This window comes from Silene latifolia, chromosome 9 (assembly GCF_048544455.1).
Source record: "Silene latifolia isolate original U9 population chromosome 9, ASM4854445v1, whole genome shotgun sequence".
Taxonomy (NCBI): domain Eukaryota; kingdom Viridiplantae; phylum Streptophyta; class Magnoliopsida; order Caryophyllales; family Caryophyllaceae; genus Silene; species Silene latifolia.
Genome location: NC_133534.1, coordinates 198,067,328 through 198,074,131, shown reverse-complemented (window position 1 = coordinate 198,074,131; position 6,804 = coordinate 198,067,328). Strand labels below are relative to the sequence as shown.

General features: G+C 40.3%; 1 non-coding gene across 1 annotated transcript; it reads right to left on the bottom strand.

Annotated features, from left to right (window-relative positions):
• Nucleotides 1-482: 482 nt before the first annotated feature.
• LOC141602754 (small nucleolar RNA R71) lies at nt 483-589 on the bottom strand. Its single transcript, XR_012524666.1, has one exon. It is a non-coding gene; the product is annotated as a small nucleolar RNA R71 (small nucleolar RNA).
• Nucleotides 590-6,804: the final 6,215 nt, after the last annotated feature.

Here is a 6,804-nt window from a genome sequence, read left to right as displayed (position 1 = left end):
AGGTTGTAGATATTCAACCAACTATTGAGTTCACCAACCCTTTTTCAAGAGAAGGTGAGGAGAACCCAACACAAAATCAACCACCAAATCAACCACAAAATCAACCCACAATGCCTAAGTTTTCATCACATTCCGTACCAACCGAGGATAACCTACCCAATGGTACTCCCACACCACAATATCTAACCGGAAATTTTATTGCCAAATCCGCCTTTATCCAATTAGTCGAAAGAAGCCAATTTGGGGGGATGCCTAGTGAAGACCCTCATTCTCATATGGAGGCTTTTTGCGATTATTGTGATGCGATCTCACAAACCGGTGTAACTCAAGACCAAATTCGATGGGTCTTATTTCCTTTTTCTCTAATTGGCACCGCCAAAAAATGGTTGAAAGGCCTTGATAAGGCTACTCTCGGAATAGACTCTTGGAAGAATTTGGCTCTAGCTTTCTACAAAACATTCTACCCACCGGAAAAGACAAACATGCTAAGAGCTCAAATTACGGGTTTTAAGCAAAGGGATGAAGAATCTTTGTATGAAGCATGGGAACGGTTCAAGGGAATATGTCGCTCATGTCCTCACCATGGACTTAGCGAATGGTTTTTGGTACAACAGTTTTGGAACGGTCTTTATGAAGACTCAAGAAATATCCTTAATATGGGATCGAAAGGGATGTTCACCGAGGTTGATGACAACCAAACTTGGAGCAAAATTGAAGAGATGGCGATCCACAATTCACAATATAGTAGGCCTCGCAAGGCTACTAGAGGAGGAAAACACGAAGTGGATGCCGTTACTCAATTAGGTGCTCAACTTAGCTCCCATATCGATACTATCAACTTGAAGTTCGAGAAAGCAATGGCTAGACTTGAAGAAGTCTCAAAATCACCAAAGCATCATGTCAATGCCATGACGACATCTTCATCAATCCCAAGTGGGATATGTGAGAATTGTGGAACTTTGGGTCATGACCCAAGTGAGTGTAGGGTAACAACCGAACACGTTAATGCTTTCCAAGCATATAAAAGTGGTACCCCTTATTCTAACCATTACAATGAGAAAACCAAGTTCCATCTAAATCTCTCATACAAAAGCCAAAATGTTCAAAATCCTCAAACAACATACACCCCACCACCCATGAGAAACCAAAATCAAAGACCCTTTTACAATCAAAACCAAGGTTACCAAAATCAAAATCCATACAATCACCAAAATGATCAAGGTTTGGATGTTCAAAAAGTGGTCCTCCAAATGCAAAAGAATCAACAAGAGTTTTTCACTCAAATGCAAAAAGATAGTCAAGCAAAAGAAATCACCATCAACAACATTCTAGCTCACACCAAGATGTTGGAAACCCAATTGACTCAACTAGCATCTTCACGCTCACAAAGACAAAAGCGGCAATTACCACCTCAAAGTAATCCCCCAAGACATGAAACGGTTAGTGCCATTCACTTGAGAAGTTGTACAAGGTATGAAGCACCAAAGAAGCAAGTTGAGGATGAAGTTATGGAAGCTAGTGATAAGGAAGAAATTGTGCAAAACTCCAAAGATGGAGAGTCATCAAAGGAAGAAAGTTTAAAGAAAAATGAAGACAAGGTCAAGGAGAAGGAGCCCATTGTGATTAGGCTTCCTTTTCCAAGTCGTCAAGCCAAGCCTAAATTTGATGATCAACTTGGAAATTTTATGGAAATTGTCAAAAATTTGGAAGTCTCGATTCCTTTCACGGAATTAATCAATCATGTGCCGGCCTATGCGAAATACATGAAAGATATCCTCACAAAGAAGAAGTCGATTCGGAAACTTGAGACTATCGCCTTCACCAAGGTGAGTAGTGCAATACTTCAAGGGAGTTCACCTCCAAAACTAAAGGATCCGGGAAGCTTCTCAATACCGTGTACCATTGGCGACACAACGATCAACAAAGCCTTATGTGATCTAGGGGCTAGCGTGAGTGTTATGCCGTACTCGGTGAGTAAAAGGTTGGGGATGGGATAGCTTAAATGCACCAATATCACGCTCCAAATGGCCGATAGATCGACGAAGACACCATTAGGGATATGGGAAGATGTCCCCGTGCGAATTGGGAAGTTTTTCATCCCGGTGGACTTTGTCATTGTTGATATGGAGGAAGATTCCAACATTCCAATCATTCTAGGAAGACCTTTCATACACACCGCGGGTGCGGTGATTGATGTGAAACATGGTGAGCTCACGCTAGAAGTGGGAGATGAAAGCATAACCTTTAATCTTGACAAGACTATGAGAGCTCCCCATTTGCATGAACCATGTTTCATGATTGATCATTATTGCCGGAAGGATGAGAGGAAGAAGTCGGAACTCCAATGGAAGAAGAAAATTGAAGATGCTCCATTCAAAGAGCAAGTGAATTGTGACAAGGAGAGCTTTCAAAGCTCGAGCAAAGAAGAAGAAGATGGCCTCGTTGGCCAAGACAAGAGATTGGGAGAGTTGTCTCCATCAAATCAAGAGATTTTTAATAATCAAGTGGATGAAGTATGTGGTCTTTGGGACGACGAATTTGAAGGGATTTTTAATCCCTATATTGGACATGCTATTGATCAATACCGACAACAAGGACCAAGGTCTATTGAAGAAATTTATCACGATAATGAACAAGCTTTTGATTACTTCTTCAAGGTGTTGAGAAACATCAACAACACCTTGGACATGCCCCCTTGACATCTCATCAAGAATGAGAGTTTGGTGGAGTCCTCCCTAAACCACCACTTGTAAATATTTCTAACTCCCTAACTCGCATTTAAATTCTTGCATTACATTTTTGTCATCTTTGGATTTATTTTGATCAAGAAAATTATCATGTTTGAGAGAAGTGAGGGAGGGACTAATGACTTCGATTGATGTGTAGCGCTCTACCTTAGTGTGGGGATGACAATTGCCTAGGCTATCCTTGCCTAGTAATGCCCCCACAATGAAGAACACGAGACTTGAGGAAGAATGGAAGAATGGTAAGGGATATGCATTGTACACGGATGGAACTGAATCCGGGTACAAAAGGGTATAATCCGAGCGGATTCAGGAGAATCCGCCAATTTTCGTGCAATCCGAGCGTACTCAGCAGAAGCCGCACGTCCCTATGAGATGCATTTTTGAAAAAAAATTTACTGTAAGAGATCCGGGCGTCCTGAACAGCAATCCGCCCGTCTATGGAAATCCGTCCGTCCTAAGGAGAAGACGCCCGTCTTTTCTACTGAGGAAAACAAGAAAATTTCCTGGACTGGAATCCGCCCGTCTTCTGCAGAATCCGCCCGTCCCGTACCAGCGAATCCGAGCGTCTTCTCTTGAATAAGCCCGTCTTTAGGCGAGTTTCATCAAACCCAGAAAGTGCAGAATCCGCCCGTATTGGGCAGAAACCGCACGGATTGTCCCTGCAGTTTGAATTTTTCGGTTTTTATAAAACCCCTCCAACTTTCATTTCTTCATTCCTTTATTCCTAACACTACTCATAAACATCAAAACCCTCACCCTTTCCATCACTAAAACAAAATTCCTCAACAACATTCACCAAAATCAAATCAAAACATCCTTCTAACAACAAATTAATCACTCCTTCTTCAATAAAAATCAAAACCAAGCACAAATCTTCAACCTTTGAGTCGATTTTTGAATTCATAAAGGCAAAGCCTTTCACCTTTAAATTGATTTGGGTATACTACAAATTGAAGATTTTTCACTCTTTCTTGGTTAATTCATCAATGGCAAGGACTAAGGGAGCCACAAAGGCAACAAAGGCAAAGACACTTTCACAAAGGCAAACGGCTCTTCAAGCAAAGAAATCTTTGGCTATGGTGGTAACAACTCCAAGCTTAGAAGTGCAACAACAACAACAACCTCCTATGGGTACAACAACATCTACTACTCCGGAAATTGATCAACTTTCGAACTATCCGGAGGTAACTTTTATTTCCAAAACCCATAGAGATACTTTTGCCAAGTTTGCTAGGAAATCTTTTTCATCCACCAAATTCATTTGTGAAGATACCTTTGATAAGTTGGGTGTCTTAGAGAAAACTAGAGTGTTCTTTGATGCTATGGGGTTGAAGAAATTGTTTGAATCAAAAGAGTTAACATACCCCTCCCTTACCTTAGAATTTTTAAGTTCTTTGAAAGTCACCAAAGTTGAGAGAAGGGAGAACATCGAGTTTCGCCTAGCTAATGTTAGTAGGCGCATCTCCTTTGCGGAAATGGGTAAAATTTTGGGTCTTAAAGATTCACCAAGTTATTTTAAGAGTTATGGTAAGTATGACCCCGCCCCTCTTTGGGAGGCGATTTCCGGAAGGAAATTTGAGAGCTTTCATGCGAGTCGTGCTCTTTTAGTCCACCATCCGGGCATAAGAGTATGGCACAAGGTCATAGGAAATACCGTTGTTGCAAGGAAAGATACCAACCATTTCACCAAACTTGATTTTATCCTTCTTGAGTCGACTTTGAACATTGGAAGAGTGCACACCAAGCCGTATAATTCTTTGAGGCTCTTGGTGGATAGATGGCTCAACATTGATTGTGGGAAGAAAGGCACTACCGTTATTGTAAATGGCGGCCTAGTCACTATCCTAGCCAAATACTTTGATCCTAACTTGAATAAGGATAACAAGTATAAGGCAAAGGAGGGTGGTCATCTTTTTGATATGAATACCATGATAAACAAGTATAAGTGGGTTGCCAATAACCCTCTTGACACCAAGTATGGATGGCTCACTAGTGAGGCTAGATCGTTCACTTTGCCTTCAAAGATTTGTCGTCTAAGCGTCCACCGGACCAACTATCTACTTCCCCTTTCAAAAGAGGCCGAGTATATTATCCGACAACAAAAGGGTGAACTTGAAATGCCCTCCTCTTCCATTGTCATACCACCTTACCCTTTTGAGTATGAAGAGTTCAAGCCCGAAGGGGTTGAAGCAAGAAATGATTATGTGACTCTTCTCATGAATGCAATGAACAAGCAAGCCTTTGAGGATCGGAAAAACGCTTACTTGGCTCAATATCCACCCCTCCTACACTTAGCTAGGCAAGGACTACTTGATCCATCATGTCCTTTGCCTAGTTGGGCGGATAGAGAAGTCCTATTTCCGGGTGCATCTAGGGTCGTTTCGGGTGACAATGAGGTTGTTGGTAATGAAGAAGTTGATGATAACATTGATGAAGAAGTAAATGAAGAAGGAAGTGGCAATGAGACCACTTCTAATGGGGAAAGTGATGATGATGATGATATGATAGAAGATTAGCAAGCCTTGGAGACTCATACCCTCCCGAGGTTTGCTCTATTTCTCTCTTTGTTTTATATATTTTTCTTGATCATTGATGTAGTCGTCCTAGCACCATAGAGGACTCACACCTCGGTACCATTGAGGTGTTCTCATTTTATTGTTCCCATTTTCAAAATCCAAAATGACAAACTAGTTTCATGCATTGCATAGTGTGTGCATGAACTACACCCATCCTAAGACATTAGCAATAGTGTCTAGCTCGGTTTGGGGAAGTTAATGCATACACAACGGGAGGTAATCTAAATTATCCACTCCATCATAACAAAAACCATGCATCATGTAGTGTAGCTTAGTGTAGATTGCACTTAGTGTAGAAATCATGCATCATTTTTGCATAGTTTCCCATCATTTTGGCCATTGAGAACAATGCCCATATTAGTGTGGGATGGGGAATTCTAACATAACTTTTATTAAAAATCCAAAAAAAATTGAAAAATTTCGAAAATCATAAAAATTTGAAATTTGAAAACCCAAAAACATGTTAATTTCCTTTGTAGTATAGTCATGTATGTTGTTGTATATATTATGTTTGTTTCATCCTTGTTCACATTGATCGAATACGCCACATCCGAGACATGAGGATATTGAAGACCGCATGGTATGATCTTTCCAATCTCCTTTTTTCTCTTTATGTTAATGACTATGTGGCTTTATTTTGATTGATGCGGTATAAACAATGTGAACTTAGGACTTGCATTTAGATTATATGTCATATTAGTTGGTAGAATCATATGCATTAGGATGTATAAATGTTAGTTGCATCATGGCATGTAGTTTGCATGTTAGAAAATTTTTTGCGAAACCGTCTACTTAGGAAACTTGACAAGTGTATATAGGCCCTAGTAGATGCTTTTTGTTCTTAAGACTTTGCTTGTTAGAATGCTTGTAAAACACCCTAGGATGTGTCATGCTAGTATCCTTTGACCCATGGATTAAGGCCTAGTCAAGAGTACCTTGTGGTGTGATAACTCCTTGGCTACCGTTTATTCCAAGGTGACCCTTGAAACCATGCATCCATCCATCATCCATGTTCTACCACACATTTTTGTCATCAAAGGGAATAGGCACAAAAAGAAATTGTTCAAATTTGAGTTCAAGAAATGAAATGAAAAGAAAAGAAAAAGTTTGCAAAATGCATCAAATGAAAAGAGGAGCAAAAAATAGAACTCCGAAAGCTTCAAATATAAGCCACCCTCCCTACATATGGGGTGACTTTGAAAATGTTCAAAAAGAAAAATGCAAAGAAAAGTTGAAAGTTGTCAAGTGTTGAAATGCCAAAAATCAAAAAGAAATGGCAACAAAGTGTTCTCAAATGTTATATGCCACATGAAATTGGGGGAAAAAACAAACAACAAAGCAAACTCCCAAAGAGAAACTCAAATATCTATCGATCCCTTTATCCATCGTATCCATTTTTGTGCATGGTAGAGAGGGGACGACCCTTCTTCTTGTCTAGGCAAGAGGGGGAATTCCGCGATCCTCCAGTGTTTCTAACACCA